Source organism: Sturnira hondurensis, unplaced genomic scaffold, assembly GCF_014824575.4.
Source record: "Sturnira hondurensis isolate 20B ecotype Veracruz unplaced genomic scaffold, ASM1482457v3 Scaffold0016684, whole genome shotgun sequence".
In the NCBI taxonomy this organism is placed as follows: Eukaryota; Metazoa; Chordata; class Mammalia; order Chiroptera; family Phyllostomidae; genus Sturnira; species Sturnira hondurensis.
The window spans coordinates 407,076-434,130 of record NW_028089315.1 but is presented as its reverse complement, the minus strand read 5'-3'; the positions used below and the strand labels follow the sequence as shown (position 1 = coordinate 434,130).

The 27,055-nt window shown below is 36.0% G+C and overlaps 1 pseudogene; it reads right to left on the bottom strand.

Moving 5' to 3' along the window:
* Window positions 1-24,535: 24,535 nt before the first annotated feature.
* On the bottom strand, window positions 24,536-24,706 carry LOC119001538 (uncharacterized; annotated as a pseudogene).
* Between the last annotated feature and the right edge of the window lie 2,349 nt (window positions 24,707-27,055).

Genomic DNA, 27,055 nt, shown 5'->3' with positions numbered 1-27,055 from the left:
TTTAAAAATATACTAAAAGGAAGGCTGGTTTGAAACTACAGTTTAAGTACTAACCTTCACATAACACACCAAGGTTTTTCCATTTTATTGTTTTCGGTATTGAGCACTTACACAAACCCGTGCACATAAAGTCAGAGTCAGGCCAAGGATTTCTTTCAGTTTGCTGAGAGGAATCAGCGATGTGATTAATAAGAATTATTTACAAAATATAGCAAGGTAAAGTGTCCAAAAATAATATGTTACAAAATTTCCAACCTTCCCTCATTCTTCATAGAAAAGGGAGAAACATTCAGGTAATTCAAATTGCTACATGTATATATGTTCTTAGATGCACACATTCTCTCTCACATTGTGAGACTATTAGTAAAACATATACTTCAACTCTTTTATTTTCCATATCTATAGAATATTATTTGAGGTCTTTACACATTGATTTATAGGCTGCATTTTTGTCAATTTAGAAATGTTTTTTAATTTACTTTTTAAAAATATTCATACAGCAAAATTCTTTTTGTGTCTATAGTTCCATGAGTATCTCAATCAAGATAAAAATATTAGCACTCCCCTCAAATCACCTTATTATATTCCTTTATATGGCTTTGAATTATAAAAACAAGCTTTTTTTTTTTTTTAAAGAAAACATTGAAAGGAACATCAATGGGTGGTTACCTCTCCTACGCCCCCTACTGGGGACCTGGCCTGCAACCCAGGCATGTGCCCTGACTGGGAACCAGACTGGTGACCCTTTGGTTTTCAGGCCAGAACTTAATCCACTGAACCATACCAGTCAGGGCAAAATCAGGCTTTTTCAAGCCAACTACATTGTTTCAATCCCATAATGTTCTGTGTAATGCATTCTATTTTTAAAAAACAGATTTAGAAAAATGATCCATTTATTTTTTCGACATATATGAAGTAATTCCTGCTTTGGTCCCTTTTTAAATATCTATTCATGTCTCTACAAAAGATAGCTCCTCCTTTCTGATGAGCTAGACCTATGGTAACCTTCTCACCTCACAGAGCAATAGAAACAAGGTGTAAAACATCCATCTCCAGGGTGATCATTAAAATGACAATTTAAAGCACAGCCAATACAATGAGGCTGTTTTAATTAAGGCGTAACTTATCAACCCCCAGATAAGTGATGCTATGGCATTACCCTCCCTGCAGATTAAAAGAAAACTCAGGCCCTACCTTATGACCCCATGTCTGCAAAGTAGATGCATCAGAAAATGACGCCTCTTTTCCATGTACAGCAGTGGTGAACTCCTGGCTAGCAATCAATGAAAAAACACTTTCATCAGGGAAGGACCTGAAATCAGAAGAATCTTGTCGCCGAACTCTGGCAAAATTTTTATCTGACTATAATTGGTCTTTAATTAGTAAATGCACAGTATTTACAGTTTAACTTCTCTGAGATTCCTTTACTCTTTCAGGGGAAGAGTTTCTAGCCAAGAGGACAGACCTTCATCCAGATGCTCATATTCAGAATTGGATTGAATTCTGTTAGGAGATGACAATTAAGTACACAGGCTATTTGATGCTGATGCAAGTCTTTAATTATATTTGAACCAGACAGGACCTGGTGAGGAAGTTTTAGAATTCTTTGCAAAGCAGAATTACCTCCAAGAAACCCACTCATTATGTTGTATCTGGAGTTGGGTCCACGCTGGATGACAACAGGAGAGGATGAATGTAGCGTGTCACTTGAAGAATACAGGATTACACAATTAATGTAGATTTTTTGTCTTTTATGGAAGAAATATCTAAATGTATTTCTGGTATATTGATTTTTTGCTAGTAAATACAATAGCTTAGATTACTAGCCAATTTGATATGACAATTGCACAGGCTTACACTGCTTTAAAAATGCTTTTTATTATCACTATTCTATAGAGAATTTCCTCTTGGAATCCAGAGCTTAATTTCTATTAGCCTCTGAAATATTTTGTTATTTTGTTGTTGTGCGTCTCAAGCTATTTTCAACACTGACATGTTTTGGAGTCCATTGCTCCAGAGGAGGTGGCACTTTCCAGTAGATAGAAACATCTTCTGAACTGCCTGTTAGATAATTTTAGTCTTCAGCAGTGAGTGACATGTCGACACTCATAACAAGCAAAGGTACTTTATACAAGATACACTCACCAAAGAAATACAACCTGTAGGGACAAGTGAAAATCCAAGACATGAGAGAAGAAAGATTTCAAAAATGATATGCCATGTTTTCTGTCAAGCATTCTATCTCTCTGCATGTCACACTGACAGAGTTACTTGTAGAAGCATGCTCTCATAAATAAACCACAACAATATCAATCAATATAAAAAAGTAAACCTGACTAATATTTCAATCAGAACTTGCAAATTTTTATCTAAATAGATATTTCTCTAGGCATTTTAAAAACTGAGCTTAAGTATTACATTTAAATTGCATTCAATTTAGAAAAAGATTGTTTTAAGAAATGTATGAAGCATTTTTATATCATACAACATGTTATAGGAGTGGTGATTAAAGCAAAACTGATTGTTTAATGTGTTCATCTATTTTTAACAAAGCATTTTGAGATAACTGCAGCTTGACATGTTTCTTTTTAAAGAAATAATCCAGAGAGTGTCTGTACCTTTTACTTAGTTTCTATCAATGGTACACCATAGAAAATTATAGAATCTCACAACCAGAAAATAGAAGCATGAGCCAAAATTTATGGCTATACAACTAGCTGAGAACCTACCAATTGAAACAGGACTAATTGGCTTTATAATTAAATTGTAACCTTTGGCTCAAACAAAGCATGTGAATTTGAGGGGGCTCTTCCCTAGAGGCAGAGGTGAAGTTTTAGACTCAACACCAACTAATCTACTCCTGCCAGGCAGGAACATCCGTTAGGACAGAGGCTGGGACAGGCCATGCGGCCTGGCCCTGAAACCAGTGTGAAGACCTGCGCACAGCTGGGCCTTCTGGCACTGAATGCTCCTGGCAAAGAGCTGCCCTTGCAACCACAGAAGAAAAGAGACACAGGGCGGGGAAGCTAAAGAACTGCATGTTACTTTTTTTCTGTTCCTTTGGGACCTACTCTCATGTCTGAGACAAACCGGCACTGCAAACCTGTTCACTGGGAATGAACAAACTTGACTTCAAATTCTTCCTCTTGCTGTCCACCACTGGACAAGGCAATTCACTAACAGAAACATCAGTTTTCAATTGCGTCAAATAGAGATGAAAAGATAAACCACTGATGAAATTGTTCCAAGGGTAAAATTAAAAAACTCTTATTAGTATACTTTCTGACTTCTGAAGTGCTTGACAATCTAGGAGAATAAAATTTATCAACTATGTCCACATTCTTTTTCATTCCATACCAGATGTGAAGATGGCCAGAGATGAAAAATATCAAATCTATTATTCTATTTAATAATGTAAATTGTCATAATCCCACATAAAATATAATAAAGTAATATTTTTAATTTAGAAACAACTTAGCCCGTGTTTAACTTTTCGGACAATAATGGAATTTTAAAAAAATAATAATTGTAAAGCTCTGTAATTTAAAATGGTGATTTGTAGATCTACCCAAACTATCACTAAAATTGTAAAAATATGGATAATTTATCAATTATATTAATCTATCAATATAAATACTCTACCAAATCTGGGACAAATTTTCCATGCTTTCAAACTAGATGAAAAATATCAACTGTTTGATATTTTTCAATTACCACTCAACTTGCCAACCTGAAATTTTAGATATAGACCACTAATTCAAGTATTTTTGTTCCAATGTCCTAGAATAAAACTATAAGTTCTCTACCAACCCAAATATTTTATAGTTCTGCTGGGTTATGATAAAACACTTTTTTCTCACACAGTTTCTATGTATGAATGCTTTATTTTCTGCCTTTATTCTGAATCTGAAACTCCTAAGTAACAAGGAGATATGCTTGGTAAGAACACAAATCACGGCATATTACCTCTTGGAGAGTATAGTCCTCAGGAAATATGTTTTGAAAACAAAGGCAGTGGCAGTAAAAACTGTGATAATAGAGTGTTCTCAGGACAACAGACTTTTGGATATTCTATAAATTCAAAGTGTCAGAAGAGTGAGGAAGTAAGGAAGAGAGATCATTTAGCATAATAGAAACACCATATGTTTAACAAAATCTCAAGATGGTATTCGGACTTTACAGGAGATGATTCTATTAATCACCACAACTGACAGAGTGAGGTCAAATTTTACCCTGGACATGTTGGAAATCTCAGAATAGAAGCTCAATGTCAATATTCATGTTCACTTCAAAGATGAGAATATAGAAGAGAAATGACAAAAAATAACATGCAAAATGAAAAAAGTACACCTTAAAGTTGTATACAAAGTGCAGACCATTGGCTACCTGTTAGAGAAACAAAAGGAGTAACATAAAAATGTTTTGTAATTTATATTTAGAAATATGTACATAAATTTTTATTTAAAACTTCCTAAAGGAAAGATTTAAGGTATATTTATTTAGGTGCTATTTATAAGAAAAATACTAAAGTATTCTCTAACTTTCAAAAAATTAAATAAGGAGTATTTTATGTTTTAATTACTTGATTTTTTGGTGTGCAAGAAGATTTCTTTCCTTACAAAAAATCAGTTAATCTTAACCTAATCTTATCTAATTGTACATTTTATCTGTTTCTTGTCTACTTTCTTTTTCCTTCCTTTCCTCCCTCCCTCTTTTTGTTTCTCATTTTTATGTAAATAAGATATTTTCAACATCTACTACTCACCTGCTTAAATTCCTCTTGACCCGATTTGTCCCCTAGCCAAATAATGGAAGATAATTTGTTTATATTTTTCCCTCACACTGTAAAAACCACCTCCTTATTAATAATTCTAGGTGTCTATCCTAGTAATCATTTTTGAAGTTAAAAGTTTTGAAAATACAGAAAAATATGCTAAAACAGCAACATCGTGAATGTAATGTTCGCAACTATTTATTATGAATAAAAACTATCCTTCTAATGAACTCATCTTGGATAAAAATACAATCATTTTAAGTGTAATTTTCCAAATGCTTTCATTCAATAATTGTACCATTCTAAGGGAGGGAAATATTAATGAGAGTTGTATTACCATCCTTTTCTATTTGACAAACCCATTATCATTAAAAATAATTGAAAACCTAAAATTTTAATATATCACCATGAACTATATAGATCAAGCAAGTTTTACTAAATGAGATAGAGGTTGAGCAGAGTATAATAAGAGCTATGTATCTGATTGAATTTAAAAAAGATAAACAGTGAGATATTCTCATCGGCCCTTGGTTGTGTTATGTGTGTGCCTATAGCAAGCGATCAGTTGCTAGGCAGAACTCAGAAGCAGAAAGAACAGAAATTATTAAATAGTGTAAAGACGGGTGTCCTATGCTAGACATTAGCCTCCATTCTCTTCAGAGGTTAGCCTGAAGCTAATTACACTTCTTGGCCTTTTGGACTGAAGGCAGCGGAAACACGGCTGTTGGACACTGGCAGTGGATCAGGAAGAACCACTGAGCATTGAATTGGGAATCCACTACTCTCAATGGGAAACTGCTCTATCTGTGAGCATGTGCTATTTGGGACCTTCTCCCAAATTGGAGGTCAGGACACTAAACTGTGAGGCAAGGAAAAGGACCTCTTAAAAACACAAACAATTTGAAAATTAAATATTTCAAATATACTTACATCTTAGCTGTTGCTTTGACTCTGCCTTTGCACAGACTAAAAATCACCTATTCCTACCTCCCTTGATAACAGGAAACAATTATTCCCAGCACACTAAGCTATAATTATACCTAATTTTCTACTGAACAATAATCTTCTATTTTAGAGAGCTTTGGCAAAGCAAAGGTACTTTGCTTAAGACTTCTGTGGATATTTATATAGGATTATAATAGTTTCAAAAGTAAGCAAAAATTTGAAAGTATCAGTTCCAGCTATTTTGAACTGGTGGCCATCCTTTATTTGGAAGTCAGTTTACATGAAAAGCAATATATTTACTCATTTTTATATGAGCAACTTGAATCACAGGCAATACAGGTGGAGCCATAAACAACAGTCTAATATAAAAATTGCTTAGCTTGAAGAAAGAAGCTAAAGAGCCAATATATTTTAAGGTCATAAGTATACTTGCAACTCAGGCGCATTTCAATTTTCTGGGTAAAATCCAGTAGTCATAATTTAAACATCTCTTAAAATGGCTGCTCTTTTACCTGTTTTTTGCAAATATCAATTTTAATATATTCAAGTTGTATAATATTCTCTATCTATGATGATAAACAAAAAATGTAAAGGCATGTCACGCTAATCCCCTTATTTTTCAGGAGACAGAAAATTCACTGAACTACGATAGAGATGTAACACATGACTTATGGACAACAACTAAGAAGGGTGGAAATGGGAGGGAGTGGGGAGCATGGGGTGGGGGTAGGATGGGATAGGAGTAATAGACAGAAAACTGTACTTGAAAAATAATTAAATAAATTAAAATAATAATAGTAAATAAAAGACAATTACAATAGAGAAAATAATCAAAGTTTACTCTTCAGCATATAGTAGAAAATCCATAGAATAAAGCACTCAGACTATTACAATAGTGCCCCAACCAGTCCCTCTATTCTTTCTTCCTTCTAGTCTATTCTCTTCGTGATAAAATAATCTTACAAAGAGGTATATTGGGTCCTGGTTCACTTCAGCTCCAAAGCCATTAATTGCTTCCCTTACAAGAGCTAATCCTAACCCATTACCTTGGCTGTAAAGTCCCTGGTTTACCTTTGCATCATCTACCTCTTCAGTTGTCCTGTGACTCTTTCCACATTGAACCATTAACTCCAGGTCCTTTTTGCTTTCCCACCTCAAGTTTTTGCTCACATTTCTTCCCATGCTTGAAATAAAGTGTGTTTTTTCACCTCTTTGACCTTGTGAGTATATGAACTTTTCCTTTCAGGGCTTAGCTTAAGTACTAAGAGAACTTAACACTCATTTATTTTAAATTTCCTATTTGTGTTTACTATCATATTAACAGCTTGTAATTATTCCACTTATTTCTTTTAAGTCAACCTCACCCAGCACCGCGTTAATACCTGAAAAGCAGGAAACACCTTATTTGTTCACTGGTATGTCCCCAGCATGTGACTGGCATATAACAGTTCCCCAAGAAATATCCCCAAGAAATATCTGAAATATCTGAATTGCATTCCCCAATGCAATATCATATTGCCATTTGATTCACTTGGCAATATTATTGAATATAGATGGTACATAGCCTATTTAGGAGTATTTTTCAATATACATTAAGCACCTAAGGAAGGTGAAGTGGAATAAATTTGATCACCTAAAAAAATAAAGCTATGGTAATTATTTTTTCTTATATACATTATCATGGTTAATTTTAATCTGTTTGTAAATCAGCCCATGTTATCGTCATATTTAAGTATTTTGAGTTGAATTGGTAAAATTATAAATACATAAAATGCATTAGGTTTTATTTTCATATAAAGAAATTAAAAATACAGATGTGCAGCCATATATACCCACATACATACACACACATTACACCTGTCCTTCGCAGTATATATTGGAAAGGTGGAAATTAACCAATGAACTGGGAATGGGTGGATTCCATTAAATAAAGCCAGGGGTTTGTGATCTGTGCAATTCAAATGCAATAGCAGGTTGCAAAGGTACTACATTGTAGTGTGTTATAAAAGTTGGCTTCCGGAGAAGGTGGCTTTAAGAGTTCATGAGCACACCATAGAATAAAAATCAAGTCTCTTAGGTTTCACAGTTCTGTTACATTCCTCTGTCGTATCAAGTTCAGTAATTTATGTCTAAAATTTTCTGATGAGACAGCTTCTCTTGATTTTTTTCTATCCCAAGAAAGGAAGAATGTCAAAGCGACTCTCGATCCATCGGCTTGATAATAAGGGGGACTGATAAAGAAGGGAGCTTCGCAGCTCTGTGTTCAGAAAGAAGTTCCTACGCAGCAAACTTTGAGTGTTTTCATATAGTAATCGTATCTTATTTATGTCTGTATCCTTCCTGTCTATCACAGAGGATGGCATCTACAAGAGATCATCAATGTTTACGGAAGGCATTTAACCAAATAAATGAGAGTCAAACTAGTATTCTTAAAAATTTCTAAAAATTGCAACACTTCCATTTTACTAGAATGTTCATGAAATAGAGCTTCCTGGAAAGTTTGGGAGACCGAGTAGATTTTGGAAGATAAATGATTCGTCAGCCTTATAAATCATAGGATAAAGAAGGGTATTCTCCATCATCATTTAGGATTCTCTCTTCTCTGTAGCATAAGGAAGCTAGAGCACACGTAAAATCCAGGCTCTCGCCTGCACTCCCTGGGGGCCCATTAAATAAGTCCTGCGGACTAAGTGTCTGCCGATTCGTTCCAACAGCAGAAAAGTTATGATTCTACAATGTTTATTCCTATATTTGAGAATGCTCAGTTTTTAATATTTACGTACTCAGTACATTAGGTGACATTTGTTGATAAACCGATGAATCGTTCAACTCGAGTTAAGTAGGTTTCTGCATGACTGCAAAGGGATCTGATTTTTACATGCTGTAAATCAAGGGCGGGGGGGGGGGACACTCTCCTAAATGATGTTCTAATATGGGGACTGTGAATGTCCTCTGCTGAGAGTCACTATTATGGTAAACTTGTGTATTAATTGTATTTTCGTGTTGCTCCAGGGCAAACTGCAGGCTGGAGATTATTGTAAATGGGCAATTAGCGTAAAAGCCCATGCTCACCATATCAAACACAAAATCAAAGAAAGCTATTAATTTTGCTTTGCCAGCCAGCTATTTAACTCATGCATCCTGGTCATTTTCGGTTGTAGTTAAAGCTAAAAAATGCAATGTGAATCAAATGGAAAAAGGCCTTTCTTTTTTTTTTTAAGATTTTATTTATTTTTTGCAGGAGGGGAAGGAAGTGAGAAAGGAGGGAGAGAAACATCAATATGTGGTTGTCTCTCATTTGTGCCCCATATTGGGGGCCTGGCCCACAACCCAGGTATGTGCCCTGACTGGGAATTGAACCGAGGACCCTTTGGTTCTCAGGCTGGCACTCTCTCCACTGAGCCACACCAGGCAGGCCCAAAGGCCTTTCATAAAAATAAGCAAAAACATTTGTTTAAAAAAAGGAAGAAAAATTTTTGCATGCTACAAGATCATAAAACCTTAAAAAAATGTGAGCAGGTTGGAATCCATCTATAAGTATGAAAGTAATGAGACAATTTCTCCTTGGGTCGATGGTATCCCACATGACTGTACGTACTGAATAACAGGTACAGCCAACCGTGTCTTGATTTTTAGAAAGTAAAATGAGAACTCCCCATGGTACTTTATTGAGATTCTTTATAACGGATTCAGACTGTTCTACTAAATGTAGAGTAGAAATAGTTACACGTTTCATCATGGGACCCCTCTGCTATGCTGTACCCTATACTTTTTAAAATTACTGTTGTATTTATTGGGATGATATTGGTTAATAAAATTATATAGGTTTCAGGGGTACAGTTCTATAACACATCATCTGTATCTGTACTGTGCATTCGCCACCCCAAGTCAAGTCTCCTTCCATCACCATTTATCTCCCTTTACCCTTTCCAACTTCCCTGCCGCCATTTATCTCTGATAATCACCCTACTGTTGTCTATGAGGGTTTTTTTCTAATTCCTTCACCTTTTTATCCAGCCCTACTACCTCCTTCCTTCTGACAGCTGTCAGTCTGTTCCCTGTATCTCTGAATCTGTTTCTGTTTTCTTTGTTAGTTTATTTTGTCCATTAGATGCCGCATGGAAGTGAAATCATGTGGTATTTATCTTTTTTTCTGACTGGTTTATTTCACTTAGTATAATGCTCTCCAGGTCTATCTATGCCGTCGCAAAGGGTGATATTTCCTTTTTATGGCTGCATAGTATTCCACTGTATAAATGTACAGCATTTCTATTCACTCATCTACACATGGGAACTTGGGGTGCTTCCAAATCTTGCCTGTTGTAAATAGTGCTGCCATAAACATAGGGATATATATATTGAATTAATGTTTTGAGTTCCTTTGGATATATTCCCAAAAGTGAAGTTTGTAGGTCATGCTTTACTTAATACAGAACTATAGTCCATATCTAAGAATTAGATTTCTTAAATTTATTATCACTATAATAGAAAAGATGGAAGTATACCTGGGTTCACAATAAGGCAAGGAAAATTTTAAAATTACAAGAAATGAAATAATTCAACAGATATTTATTGAATACTGACTAGTGACAGGGGTTCCATCAGAGAACAAAAGCGATAAAATTCCTGCCTTTGTACAACTTAACCTGAAGCCATTCAAGTCATTAGTTTTAAATACCGTGAAAACGGCCCATTTCTACTACAGAAGAGGCGCTCTCTCTTTCCTGTGGTTCTGGGTTGACAGGCTAAATAGGTGGGGCACTAAGGACAGAGAAGAGTTTTAGTCTTTTCCTAGCACTCCAAAATTCCAATTCAATGGTTGCTTAGGAAACTATTTTAAACTGAAACAGTGGATAATTGGCATCTTAATAGAAGCTTTTGTCAAAAGGCACCCCTTAGGGTGGAAGAACAGGTGTTTAAAACAGAGCAGTGAAAATACAAGTTTCTGTTGTTTTAAAGTTGACCCATAGCTCTCTGGCATGGGCAACAATTAGTCTTTGAGTTAATAGGTACGTAGAAATTTCTGAATGTTTCTGACTAAATTGTAGGTGGGTTTTTATTCATATGTGTTTAGGTTATATTCTACATGTAGGTTTATAACACTATGCATTCTGTAATAGAATGCTATATGATACTATTGTGTTTATATAAAAAAGTGAAATGGCATCATGAATTTAAAGGAACTCAATAAATTTGTTGGAGTAATTGGTTATGCTGAAAATATGTCATGTAATTGAATTTGATTAATAAAAAATATTCATACCCATAAGATACACCATATGTGTTCTATGGAGAGGGGAATGCCTTTCACTGTGGGAGGTAAACGTGTAGGGGAGCAGGGAGCAGGAAAATCAGAATCAACTGTGGGAATGTTCTCACAATACACATGTATAATTGGTAAGTACCCATTGCTTAAATATCTGGTTTCCCCCCAGAAGTAATTAAACACCCTATGTCAAGTATTATGCGGAGTACACAGTACATGGTCATCTAGTTATCCCTAAAGCATTTTCCTAAATTAGGAACATCAACCTGCTGTTAGCGAAAACAGTGGCTTGTTGAATTGAAATCATTGAAATAATTATATACAACCAGTTCATGACAGATACAGGTTTGAACCCAGGTCTACTTTATTTCCAAATTCTATGTTTTTAACTACCTGTTATTCTATAGGAATCAGTATTTTGCTATCATACCAGAGGGTGTACTAATGCCCATGCTCAAGTGGAGAAACCCCTCTTTCTGGAAGGTTACATATTATAATTGCCTTTCCTTGCACACATCGTTCTCTGATATCCACCTGATTCAGTGGATCTCTCCCATGGAGGGGAGAAAACACCGCACTGGTGGGGAAGAAAAGGAGATGCCCGAGACGGAGACAGAGTTCTGCAATGCTGCAGGCCCTCATCACGGTGAGAGAAAAGTCCCAAGGCACTAATCCGTGGGTGACTAGAGCTTGTAGCTATTTTTCCTCTTTTTATAAAATGTTAAATTTATTGAGGTGACATTGGTTAATAAAACTATATAGGTTTCAAGCATACAATGGCTTTCTTTTAAAGAAGTAGAACAAAAAATTATTGTTTCTATGAAACCACAAAATAAAATTTTAATATTTTTTCATTTATAATCACAGCAGATATAGTATGCTATATCTTCTGAAAGACCAGAAAAAAATACTGGTCTGAATTTTAGAAAAATAATACATCTTGTTAACATACATGTACAGGCATTGTTATTTATCAAATACATAAATTCTTCCTCTAATAATAGATAATACTATCTATAATATATAAATTTATATTTGATTTTCTAAGGAAAGCCTTGCTGTATAACTAGGAGTTGCTATTTTTCTTTGACTACATTGTAAAACTATTCTATTTTTTGGAGAATTTCAAGAATTTTATAAATTTTTCTAACAAATACAAATGTATAAAATGAAATAATCAAGATAAAGGTGAAATGTATCAGATATTATTTAAAAAGCTATTATAGTAATTCAAGTTCTATAGGAGAAAAGGCCTTATTGAAAAATACTTTTAAATGTGATAGGCCAAGGTGACATGGCTACTTAGTGTTCTCACCTGTGCTACATCGCCTGCCTCCTGTCCCTGAGGTCGGTTCTTCTCTCTTCCAGGCACAAGAGCAACACATCATTTCTGTGTCTCGCTGTCATTTCCCAACCAGCTCCATCATAAGCCCCCATATCTGCATATCTTGTCAGTGATTTTTGCTTGTAATTACATTGATCATAGCTATGGGAAAGAAGCTAGATTTGCACATTCTATGCTTACTTCCCAGTAGTAATAAACTCTGCAATATTTCTACAGAAATGCCAAATAATTCTAATTAACAGGAGTTACACAGATGTTCGATCTAAAAATGTTCCACTCTCTATACATTTAAAATCACTTAGGAAGAAGTAGAGTACATACAGAAATGTGTGCAACTATGAATTAATAACACTGGGACAGATGATTAATAAAACCTCGAAACTAATTACCAAGTAGAACATGTGCTCTCAAACCCATTGGGGTTACTTATTGAAAAAAAGACTGATAACCCTAATATAATATTGTAAATTTAGAATTACATAGAAATGACTTGCAGAACACTGTAAGTGGCACAAATGTTAACACATAAATTAAGCCTCTAGAATTGCCAGATTCTAGGCCATAACATTTTCTGCTAGGGCATGCTGTATTTTAATATTAATTGCAGAATAATAACATCATTCATCAAATTTGTATTGCTTCCTGTTAACCCTTTGAAAAATCTATCCTCTATGAACTTTCTACCATCTTCCTTGAGTCCACTCATAGGTTGAGCCTCTATTTGTTTGGGGGGCCATAGAGGCAGATTACATAAAGGGTATACTTTGAAGCCAGGTACCAGGACAAAAATCCCCTTTTCTAACTTTTGGCACTTTTTGGGAGAACAAAAGTTAAGTCTCAGTTTCCTGTTCTCTTATATAGGGACAAAATCTATTTTTAGAATGTTATTTTAAAATTAAAAATAAAAAGCATATGCATTACATTTCTTAGCACAATGCCTGTAACCTATTTAATGTTCAGTACATTACTGGACATTGTCTTCAACTATTCTGATCGTTATTGATACGATTGTAGTTCCTACACTGAGCCTTCCCCCAAGCTCTAGACTCAAACATATAAATAAATCCCTATGAGCTCTTTATGTATTTTTGGATACTGACACCTTGTTGGAGCTATTGTTTGCAAATATATTCTCCCATTCGGTTGGAGGTTTCTTATACTGTACAGAAGCTTTGTAGTTTGAAATAATCCCATTCATTTATTTTTGCCTTTACTTCCCTTGCCTTTGAGGTCAAATTCATAAAATCCTCTCTACGGCCAAGATCCACAAGTCCAGTACCTATGTTTTCTCCTATGTAATATATTGTTTCACATCTTATATTTAGGTATTTGCTCTATTTTGGAGTGAATATTTGTATATGGCAACAAACTGTAGTCTAGTTTCATTTTTTTGCATGTGGCTTTCCAATTTTCCCAGCACCATTTTTGAGGAGGTTTTCTTTTCTCTATGATATGTTTTTGGCTCCTTTGTTAAAAATTATTTGCCCATACACATGCATGTTTCCGAACTCTGCATCCTGTTCCATTTGTCTGTGTGTTTATATACACTTTTTGTGTGAATACCATGCTAACCAATGACACTCCAATAAACTTAATTTCTTAAAAATTACCAAAAATACATGTATCTATCAGTAAATCCCACTAGCTACTATGTCTCAATGTTTCTAAACAGAATCGATCTTCTTTATTCATAGAAACCAGCCCTTCCTCAAAACTGGCAGAGTTTTACTCATGGCACTGACACTTATAATCATACTCAGCAAGACCTTAAGTATTGGCTCCACTGCTTACAACTCATTGAGAACCTGGCAGATGGCAGGGGGAGGGGACTAAGACAATATCGTCATCTGTAAAAGAGGAATCATTTTAAGATGCGACTCATACAGTTGTGATTAAATATGTTAATATATGTAAAGCACTTAGCTTTACTAGCCACACAGCAATGATTCAGAAATGTTAGCAAATATTGTATCATTCCGTTATTTACACTTCATATTGTTCTTTCACCATTTACCCCATTCTGTTCACCAAATCCACTGTGTTCTCCCTCAGACTGGTCTGTTCTACAAACAGCCCCATTCACAAGGAAACCCCACGGTGATACATATTTGAGAAAATTGTTTTGGTATTAGATAACCTATTTTTCAAATAAGTGTTTGGAAGAAAAATTTGTCACAGTAATTTTACATTTTAGTTCCGCTCGGTTTTTCCTTTAACCACAAACATATTTCCTATATCAAAAAATTAAAAGGTTTGTAAGGGTTTTGTTTTTTCTGTTTTGTTTTTATTTATTTTTGGAGAGAGAGAGGGAGAGAGACATTGACTTGTTGTTTCATTCATTTATGTATCCCTTGGTTGATTCTTTTATGTACCCTGACCTGGGATGGAACCCACAACCTTGGAGTATCAGAAAGGTGCTTTAACCAACTGAGCTGCCCTACTAAGGCTGTAAAGTTTTAAAAACACTTTTTTTCCCTATAGAATTTTCTTTCTTATGTAAATTAAAACCTTATCCTCAATTATTTTAACAGCTCCAGATAATAGGAGAGAGACTCAGCAGTGTTTGCTTTTCCACTCTACTTAGTTATTTTTTTATCAATGGGGCTTTTATAAATAGTGTACTTTTTAAAGTTTTTAATAATTTCAGCTTATCAAAATTAATAAATGAACTGCTTCTACATGAAAAGCAAAACAGCCTGTTTGGACAGACTTCTCTCCTACCATAATCACTCAGGAATGGTTGTTAAACTATAGCAATGAGGATTATTTTTATATGCAAAGCACAGTTTAAAAGGAGAAAAGAAAGAGAACAAAAAAAATTTAGGTAGTGATAGTGGAAAGAGTAATCAAAGACACGAGGGAGGCTATGAGCCCCTTTATCCTGGGTGAACTCCCAGAATTGGGTCTCTGGTACCCTACAAGGAACTGGAGAGATGACTCCTAGGTTATAAAATGCAAGGTCACTAAAACCAGGCATGATAATCCTATTTCTTCTGTGAAGACAAGATTGGGGTGGGAATTTGACTCACTAGCTATGGGCAACAGTAAGGAATAATTGTCATCTGTACAGTTTTGAGTGAAAAATCGAAGCATTGACCTTAACATGTATAGATCTGATAGTCTCATACTGAGTACAGTAACAATTAGATAATGACATTTGAATTTTGTTGACACTAACAAACCTAAATAAAAAACCCTGTGCTAGAATATTTTTTATAACGAACTCATTCCTTTACCATTGGAAAAAAATTGCCCCTTGAAGAAAAGCAAGTTCACAATTAAAACTCATGACTCATAAGAGGGAGTGGTGGTGTGGATTAAATCAATGAGCTCAAACTGCAGACAAAATAACATCCTAGTATTGGGAAATAATATGATAGATAATATAAAATGGACAAAAATATGTAAACTAATTAAAGAAATAAAAGAATTATACATGACAATAAATATATAGTTCATTTAAAAAAACAGAAAAGCTAGAATAAAATAAAGAATGCTAAAAAATCTGAAAACAGTGATAAAAATTGAAATCTCAGTGTATATGTCAAAGAGCAGATTAGACAAGAGTGAAGAGTTAAAAAAGCAAACTGGGAGATAAAGTTGAGGAAATAACTGAATTCAATGCAGAAAAATATAGAAAATATGAAAAAAGAGTAACAGCTAAGAAATAGCAAAAATGGAAGTCCCAAATTATGTTAATAAAAAATATTTAAAATAGAAAACAGAGAATAAGAATAGCAAACATTTTAAAGCATAGTATCTGACAAAATTGCTTAAGTAAATCTATTAGTTTCCAGACTCTAGACACTGAGTTCTGCTGAAGAGAAATATAAACAAAATCTGCAACTAGGTGAACATTTTGGTGAAACTGCAGAACAAAAGTATTGAAAAAAACTTAAAGAAAGTTGTCTTCTTCAAATTGGGTATACATAGGAGGAGAAAAAAATTTCCCTTGAAAAACATTCCTTTATCATTACTATCACATGGGTTTTGGGGTGCATTTCTTATTTTCAGCCTGGCCTGACAATTTTTAAGTAGAGGATTAATCTGTAGTAGTTAGGAGTCTTTATGTGCACATGCACCTTGCAAAAGGAATCACTATTACTCTCTAGAGTGGTACAAATATAATGCCGACATCAAAAGATTGCAGAAGGTAAAGTTCTAAGAAAAATAAGCAGCTCAAAGTAAATAGTCTCAGTGGACCCAAGGATCACTAGTACAGTGAGACCCAGAGTTAGAAAAAAAATTTAAATCAAACCTCAAGGGATTTCAGACATTGGAATTATAAAACATGTAATTTAAAGAAACAGTGGTTCATACTCTATATATCTATACATCTATATGTCTATGTATAGCTATCTGTGTATATATCAATAACATGAACATAAAGCTAGTTCAAAAAAGCACCATTTCTCAAATGAATAAAATTTCCTGAATAAAAATTATAATAAAGTTAAATTCAGTATGTCATTAAAATACCAAGTTTTAATGAAAGGAATACTTAATTAACTAGAGAAAAAATCTAAAGATATTATTCAGAATGCAACACAAAGGGGAAAAAGATACAATATATGACAGAGAAATTTAAATACCTCGCCAGTAAAATGAGTAAACCTGGTATGGTCCTCACCAAGATCTAGAAAAATATACTATATAAACTGGAAAAGATAAATTACAGAAAGGTAATGGAAAAGAAATTCCAGAAATTTTGAAAAACACACAAGTAAAAACACAAAATTTCTTAGGTTTAGTATCTAGTTAATTTGAGGCTTTCATACATGATTCTAGTTTCTTCAGATTGCCACAGGACTGAAAACAAGCCTTGTGGACATTATTATGAAAGGTAACACTGCTGAAACCTGAAATACATACAAAGCCAATTTAACAATGAAAGAAACATTATTAATGAAACTACCATTATGAGGTATATTTGATAAAGCATTTTTAATTCAGTGGCAGTGGTAATTCAGGTTTTTTTAGAAATGTATTTTCCTAAAGAATTAGACGTGTTTTTTCATTGCCTTCTGTAGTTTTTACACGCCAGTCCATTAAAGAGTGCGGATCTACGGGGTTGTCAAGTCCTGATACATTATTTGCAAATTAGAGCTGGTATTTTAAACCCAAATTAAGCAATCCCATGTATTTTACATGACAGGTTTACAATTGTTCACTGAGAATAATCACACAGGCTCTTTATAAAAATTATCCAAGTGTGACTCATCATATTATTATAGTGTTCATGTCAAAGGAACACCAGAAAAGCTTAGCTTTTTATTCCTGATGCCAAAAGATTCTATATTATAAATCAGCATAAGAAAAGAACATTGACTTCCTTACATTTAAAAATCTAAGTACATACTGTCAGCTTTTAGTCTAGCTTAAGCACTAACTCTGAACTCTCAACAACACTACCCAGACTCAGGAAATTTTGAAGAATGAATGTCTATCTATATTGTTCTATTCAATGTCATGTACTGTGATGATTCCTGATATTTTGTCTATCACACTTAGTATTTAATTAGAGATCCTCTTCTCTAAAGAAAATGATACCAACAACAAGAAATAATTTCTTGTTCACCTCTTAATTTTCCTCACAGATATTGTTAGAATTTCCCTTCCCAGAAACAATGCAAATTGATGTCACCATCTGAATAGTGTGTATTCTACCCCAAACAACTATGGAATTCAGAATTGTAATTTGAGGTATTTCTTACTGATATTTTTAAGATATATATTTCTAAATAGTAGGTGACATGAAGCCATGCACAGGACTGCAACAATAGCCTTTATATACTCTTTACATCAACTTCTATTCCCTCAGAATCATTATTAACATATTCATTGTTTCAGAGTTCACTATAATTTTTAGTTTGGGGATAGTAAATATTTTTTTTAAATATATTTTATTGATTATACCATTACAGTTGTTCTATTCCCCCCCTTCATTCCCCTCCACCCGCACACTCCCTCCCCCACCCTTCTCCCCCCCTTAGTTTATAACCACGTGTCTCAAGTTCTTTAGATTCTATATTTCCCCCACTATTCTTGCCCTCCCCCCTATCTATTTTCTACCTACCATCTATGCTATTTTCTGTGCCTTCTCCCCTCTTCTTCCCCTCCCACCCCCTATTTCTAACCCTCCATGTGTTCTTCATTTCTATGGTTCCACTCCTGATCTAGCTGTCCTCTTGGTTTGCTTTTGTTTTAGGTGTGGTTGTTAATAACTGTGTGTTTGCTGTCCTTTCACTGTTAATATTTTTCATCTTCTTTTTCTTATATAAGTCCCTTTAGCATTTCATATAATAAGGGCTTGGTGATGATGAACTCCTTGAACTTGACCTTATCTGAGAAGCACTTTATCTGTCCTTCCATTCTAAATGAAAGTTTTGCTGGATAAAGCAATCTTGGCTGTAGGTCTTTGGATTTCATGACTTGGAATACTTCTTTCCAGCCCCTTCTTGCCTGTAAGGTCTCTTTTGAGAAATCCGCTGACAGTCTGATGGGTACTCCTTTGTAGGTGACTGTCCCCTTATCCCTTGCTGCTTCTAGGATTCTCTCCTTCATTTTGGTCTTGGCTAATGTAATTATGATGTGCCTTGGTGTGTTCCTTCTTGGGTCCAACTTCTTTGGCACTCTCTGAGCTTCCTGGATTTCCTGGAAGTCTATTTCCTTTGCCAGACTGGGGAAGTTCTCCTTTATTATTTGTTCAAATAAGTTTTCCACTCGTGGCTGTTTCTTTCCCCCTTCTGGTACCCCTATAATCCGGATGTTGGAACGTTTAAAGATGTCCTGGAGGTTCCTAAGCCTCTCCTCATTTTTTTGAATTCTCATTTCTTCATTCCTTTCTGGTGGGATGTTTTGTTCTTCCTTCTGGTCCATTCCATTGATTTGAGTCCCAGTTTCCTTTCCATCACTATTGGTTTCCTGTGCATCTCCCTTCATTTCAATTAGTTTAGCCTTCATATGTTCCTCTAATTTGTGACTATGTTCCTCTAATTTGTGACTATAATCTACCAGTTCTGTGAGCATCCTGATAAATAGTGTCTTGAATTGTGCTTCTGAGAGGCTGGCAATTTCTCGGTCGCTGAGAGTTATTGGCTCTGGGACTTTGAGTTCTTCTCGCGCCATCTTTCGGGTTGTTCATGCCTGTTCCATAGCAGGATCAGAGCCCTAAAGTGTTCACTAGAACAGGGCAAGAAGTCGCTGGGTTGTGACGTTGTAGGTGGGGGCGGGGTCAAAGAGTGACAATGGCTCTCACCGGTATTGCAGGGCAACTAAGTCGCTGGGTTGTGACGCTGTATGTGGGGGCGGGGTCAAAGAGGGACTGTGGTGTCCTGTCTGCGGCCTTCAGCCACGGCCCTCACCGGTGCCGCAGTTGCTGCCATCACCGGGCCCACTCGTTTCGTCCCACTGCACGCGAGTGTGCCACCGCCGGCAGCCCTCGCCCCCTGGGGCCTGCGTGGTCTGTCTCACTGTGCGCGAATATGCGCCCGCGGTCTGCCCCGCACCCCAACTGGTTCCCGTCTGCCTGCGCGCCTGGGTCGGGGGCCCTGTCCTGCCCGACCCTGCTCGCTGCTGGCTCCGCCCCTCTTACCGTCCCCGTTAAACGGTTAGATGTAGTCGGACTTCCGTATAATTCAATTTTCTGTCCTTTGGTTGTGTCTTTGTTTCTCCAAATCTTTGTTGTATTCAAACTTGGTTGTGGAAGAAGGCACAGTGTTTCCACCTATGCCTCCATCTTGGTGGAAGTGTAAATATATTTTTTGAAAGGAAGGAAAGTAAGGTGAATCTATCCAAGAACTTACATACTTTCTCCATTGAGTGTCTCTTAAAAACCTAAAGCAGAGTGTTAAGAATCCTTTTGAGAGTTTACACGAAGTGGTTGGAGGGGAGCGTCCACACACGTGTAGCTCTGTGCACAAGGACACCCTTTGATATAAAACACAGCCACCCAGCTTTCACTGTGGAAACTAGCAGGGTAGCTCTTTAGAAAGAAATCGGGGCAGTTTAGCTGCCCTGCTTCTGCTGCTCACAGAAGGTCTGAAAGAGTAACCTCTGTCAAGAACAAGGTAACCTCTTGATGAATATCTTGAAGCTTTTGATTCGAAAGTTTGAAAAGCAATACTGAGAGGCTATGGGATTCGAGAGATGGTAAAATGCATGCCCAATACTATAGTTGGCACTTGACACAGTGTGACTGATACAGTTACTCCAAAGTATTTCATGATAAGGAAAGGGAAATACGAGAAAAAGGAAGAGACAATGACATGCGGGGCAAAAAAAACCACAACCATGAGCACTCAAAAACAAACATAGGAGGTTAGCACCAAAACTGACTCTCATTTACAGTCACTGTTTTTTTATTTTATTTATTCTTGCATTTAAATTAAATGCAAGAATAAATAAAATTAAAAAAACACAGTATTTCTCCACATGATTGTCAAGTGTTTATGGAGAACAATATTCTTTACATAGTATTTGGGATATTTAATTCTTTTATTCTCACCATAAGGGTAGCAAAAATTGGTGGAGATATATATATATATATATATCTTTATTCCAAAATTAAATAGGACATTTTTGTTGTTCATTAATATTTTCTAGTTCTTACATATTATGGCAGATAGGGGATAGTTGATACTATTTAAGATTCGAACCAAAAGTAAGATATCAAAGAAAACTACTTGATTCAAGTGGGAACTAGAAGAAGTACCATTCTCTAAATACAGGGCAATTTATCCTTCAATAACAAAGCAATTGTAATAGATTAAAGGAAATAAAGTACTTCAAACTGATACTAAAATATATTGTAAATCCACATATAAAGAATGCTATTTTGTGTTATCTGTATAAAATGTACCTTGATATAATAGTTAACAATGGGAGAAAATTTCTTAAAAGATGTATCATCACTAATAAAAAGGAATAAGATGAGAATATCTCCAATTTTAATATATAACAAAATAAAGGGCTAAAATATAACATAACAGTGCGGAACTTCGTAATAGATATATTATGTGGATAGCAAAGGAAACCAATTAGTTTTAACATCACAATGAAAAATACAACCCAGAATTCATGTGACCCCTCCCCCCATGAAAGTAACCAATAACAGAAGAAAGATTCATGCAAACAAAAAAACCAGCAACTCTGAATCACAACCATACCTTACTAATTTCGAGGAAATATGAGAGAGGGGATATAATCAAGAAAACATGCAGAAATCTCTGTAGAACAAGTTGCGCGGGACAGAAAGAAGTTAGGGAGGTGCCCAAGGACGGGAATGCGGGAGTAGGAGTGGAGATCACAAAGCCACGATCCACTAGGCCCTCTCACCAGAGCCTCCTCCTCCACACGTGATCAAAGGAAAACAGTTAGGGCAAAACATTCCTGTGGTGGTCACGGAGGTCAACAACAAAAACCGATTAAAACCAGAACTGACTCAATCCAAGGAGGAGGAAAAATTGACCACAAAGACCCTAAAGCTCTTCATACCATTATTAAAATAAAAACTGATAGCAGAAGGGAGAGGGGAGGGAATTTCAGGAGAAAGGGGGATGGGTTTACAGGAACAAATATAAAGGACAGGACCCATGGACAAAAACTAGGGAGGAGACGTGAAAATGGGAAGAAGGTGGGGAGGACTGGGAGGGTGGGCCGGGATGGGAGTGAGAGACAGAAAACTGTACTTGAACAACAATAAAAATTTTAAGAAGTTAAACAAAAATTTTAAAAAAATCCTGATACCTCAAGCACAGGTAGGACAAAGGGGAACCAACCTCATGACACTTTTGGAACAAATCATTAGGAACAAGTCCACCCTCCCAACCAGAAGACAGAGACAAAATGTGGTGCCACGAAGTTCAGGTACAGCCAACCTTTGGGAATACATAAAATCCAGAGAACTGACTGAGAGTTCAGGTACAGCCAACCTTTGGGAATACATAAAATCCAGAGAACTGACTGAGTGTGGCACCCACCTCACTGGCAAGTTTACCTGTATTCTCTGGGATGTGCACTTTTGCGTCTTTAAAAGAGACACACTGTGAGACCTGCAACTGTTGGAGCAGCAAGGGAGCTCACCCGTAACCAGGAACCCGAATCCTGGGCTCTTTCTCTCTACCTAAATAATACTTGCTTTGGCTTTCATTCACACTTGAGCTTGAATCTTTCCTGCACAAAGTCAAGAACCTTCAGGTCACAGAGTGCTAGGGTCTTTGTTTTTGGTCCACCTCTGGTGAAAAAATGACTAAGTTCTGTTTGTTTTCTTTTGCTTTGTATTCCAAATAAATTTCCAAGAAGACAAAAAGGAAAGACATATATTAAATGGCAAGGAAAGACAACCATGTAAAATATGTGGACTTCTTTTAAACAACAGAATTCAGGAGGCAATTGGGAGAAACTGAGCACTGATCAATTTGCTTTTTATTTGATACTATTAATAAAAAACTGCTCAAGATGGCAAAATAGGTAAACACAGTGCCCCCATCCTTCCACAACCACAGCAAAAGTAGAACTAAACTATAGAACAAGCACATTAGAATTGCATGAAATCTAACTGAACAGAAGTCTTACAACTAAGGACATAAAGAAGCAGCCTTATCCAGACTGGTAGGAGGGTTGGAGACATGGATGGGCTGGTCCCATACCTAGGTGTGGTGGTTAAAATTGAGTGGAATATCTCCATTTTAAATAAAATTTAAAATGGAGATATTCCACCCGCAGAGGTCTCTCCCCTGGAGGAGTAAGGAGAACCACCAACCAAGGATTCCAATGCTACAAAGAGAAGCCTCAAAACTCCCTGCTGTGAAAATCAGGGGAAATTGTAACTGAATGAGGCTAAGGGCTTCTAGAGACCCTGGAACTCCTCCTAAAGGCCTGCACACAGACCTGTGAACATTCACTGGCTCTGAACTTCAGCAATAGGGCAACAACTCAGATGGTGCTAGGGACACAACACAAAAAACTGAATTGTCCAGGGAGAGCTGGATGGGCAGCCTTCTCCCAGAGAGAAGTGCTGGCAGAGACTAGTTTTCTTTACAAAGCCTTTACCCCCAACAGAACTGGCAGGTGGGTGCTGTATCTGTGTCTCCATCAGTACTATTGCCCCCACCCTGGTGATTCCCTAGTTTCTCCCCACCCTGGTGATTCCCTAGGAGCCCCGCCCTACGTCAGACACAGACAAATGCCATATGGTTTCACTTATATGTGGAATCCGTAAAATAAAATAAATGAACAACTAGAAAACAAATAGATACAGAGAATATTCTGACAGTTGCCAAATGAGAGGGCGGTTGGGAGGGCAAATGAAACAGATGAAATGATTGAGAAGTACAGATTGGCAGTTACAAAACAGTCATGGGGATGTAAACTACAGCATAGGAAATATAGTCAATAATATTGTAATAACTATGTATGGTATCAGATGGGTACTAGATTTATTGAAATGATCAGTTTGTAAGTTATATAAATGTCTTATCACTAGACTGTGCACCTGAAACTAATATAATATTATGTGTCCACTATTAAAGGAAAATTTTAAAAATATTTAAAAGCCTCTTAATATTTTTAATGTGATAGAACCATGGTTATTCTTTAAAGAGTTAATATGTTTTAGATATTTATAGAAGATATTATAGGATGTCTGGAATATGCTTGAAAATAACATTGTTGGGTAGATTAAAGAAACAAAATTTGCAATGAGCTGATATTGTTAAATTGTTGAAGTTTGGCATAGGTACTGGGATTATTTATACTACTATCTCTATTTCTGTTCATGCTAATTTTCATAGTACAAATTCCAAGGGAAGAAAAAAAACAAAGAAAACCATAAAAAATTTTAATGGCAATTTTTCTCTAGCTTGTTTACTGAATCATGTTAAATATAGAGGAATGGGAACCCTGGGAATCCTGCCTGTGGGTTTGGGAAGACTATAAACAATCAATGTAAACTAAAACAGTTTTATCATCTTTAATTATTCTGAAGTAAATAACATAAATTTTGTGCTTTTTCAGTTTCGTATTTTAAAAATAAAAAATAATGGTTTTCTTCCCCCAAATTGGTATGTATGTTTATGAACCACCACATAGCATGCTACCCTGAGTTCTTGGGTTCATGTGTCTTCAATGTGCACATATTAGCAGTGGTATTGTTGGCTGTGTGAGTTTGCGAAATGCATTTAGTTTCCTATTTACTGGTGTGCAAAATGGGTTCTCTAACGTTGATATTCTATCTGCATTACATTTTACTGTGTTCATTTATACAAGGGGTAGTGATTTTCAGCCTGGGGTTTCGAATGTCCAGTTGTCCCACAATATTTGAAACTGATAAGAATAGATACTACACTTGATCTTAGCCAAATGGTTGAGAGGCAATAGTTGTCCCAAAATATCTGAAAAACCCTACACTGGAATACCAGAAAGAATCTAAACTATTTATTTTGTAATGATTTTAATTTAGTATGAAAATATTGTCAATTTTTGTTAATGAAGGAGATACTATAGTTGGTGCTAAACAGGTAGCAGATAATTTATGTACAGTAAACTAAGTGCTTCAATATGTAAACATTTTTGGCTTACACACAATCATATGTAGTCACAGTATCATAATATTGTCAGCATTTGTCCTCAATACCACCACGAATAAAACCCTGAAATAGCTGACTGAGATAGAGTTACTTTTTATTTAGGTGATCTAAACCTTCAAGCACTAGATTTTAATCTACTCCAAGGTTTGAGACTTAGTTGCTCTTGCTGCTAGGAATCTATACCCCTCTTTTGCTCTTTGCTCTGATTCCCAAGAAGAGGGACAACATCCAGAAGTACTGCTTACTCCATTTCTTCTTCCTGTGAACTTCTAGATATTATAATCAACCATTTTTGTTAGATCTTATGAAATTGGGGGTCTGGTACTAGTGTTACTAAAAAATGGAAAATGGAGAGATGTTGAGGGGGGAAGGGATGAGAAATAGTATGTGAAGTGTATCAGAAAGTGAAATGGCAAATGCGACTTCAAAGTAAGTAGAAAATGACTGCTACTTTAGCGTTCACTAATTAGGATACTTGCTGGGGATGAAAGGGAAGAAAGCTCTACAGTATCTTAAATCTTTGAAAGATGTTCTGTTTCCTGGGTGACCCAGTGATGGTGATGAGGGGCTGGCACTGCATAGTGACAATTGACAGTAATTTGCTTGTGGTGATCAAGCAATTTAAAAGTGATATTTCTAGATAAAGCAAGAGCAATGCATTAATAAGCCTGGAAAGATAGGTCAAACAGGAAGTAAACATTTGTCATAGTCATCAGGATGAATTATCAAAGAAGATTATGCAGTAAAAATATTGTTTTCTCTAAATCTAAAAAAGTTCAGGAGATGATGTGAGCTCCGCATGAAATATTCCTCATACTGAGAAGGAGGGAAGTTTGTGGTATATCATGGGATTTATAGTTTTAAAATTCAGTGTGATTAAGAATTATTGGAGGAGGTTGTTAAAAAAGTAGACCCTCGGGCCTCCACACCCACCCTAACTTTGTGGTTCAATGCGTATAAAATGGGGCATATTATTGTTGATCTGTCCATCAGTATTTTAGAAAGAATTTTATATTCTCTACAACAGTTTCTCAGTCTTAGTACTATTGCCATTTTGGTCCAGATAATCGTTTGTTGTGGGGAACTGGCCTCTAACCACCAGATGCTGGTGGTACCCCCTCACCCTCTTCCCACCAGGTATTATAGCTAAAATTCTCTGCAGACATTGCCAAACATCCCCTGGTGTGAATTGCTTGAGTTGAGAATCTTAAAAAATATGAGGGAAGTTTTAAGACAAACTGTGTTATTATAAAATAACAAAATGAGCACAGTCTCAAAGATGAAAAATAAAATTAATTATTGGAAGATAAACTGGAAAATACAATCATCAGAAGAGTGAAGTGTGTGGAGAAAGACAATCAGGACTCCACCAGAGCCAAGGGTAAACATAAAACATGAAGACATGTCTGCTACCCTGCAGAACAGCAATGGCCCAGGGTCAAGAATAAAAGACTGCTTTGTTGGTCTCACACTTCAGTTCAGACTCAAACACAGTGTGCCTGATGTATTCTCCCTGTCCCCTGCTTCTCAAGTCCAGTTTGATTAAACTGGGATAGTCATCCCACCTGCAGGACGCCAGGCAACAGACTTTTGATATTATCTGTCCCTTTTCTCTCCCTCCCATTCTCTCTCGCCTTCTTCTCTCTCTGTCAACACCCCTCCCTTCTTCTTTGTCTTTCTTCTTCCCTCCTCCACCCCATCATGGAAAAAAATCCCTCTTCTAGTGTTCAAACTATAGAATACAAAATTAACAAGTGGACGCTGTATTACTGTGCAGAAAAGCCATTTCCCGGTGAAAGAGACAAGATCACAAAAGAAACCAATATGATATTTGGTGAGGTCAAGGGCTGGTGATTATTCAAGTACCAGTTGAATCTGAGGCAAAGCTACATACGCATTCTCATCCTGAGATTTTTATTTTTAACACGACCTTGTATTCTGTGACCCAAATTGTTCTACTTTGTCTGATCAAGTTCAGTACACAATGATATATCTAGAAGAGATGAAATACGTGTATTTCAGTGGCATGAAGAGATGCTTCCTCTAAAGACAAATAGGTAGAACGTAATATTCATGTTCTAAGAGTAGATGCTACAGGGGCTAAGAGAAGAAAATAAGGGAGTCCTCATAAAACAGAA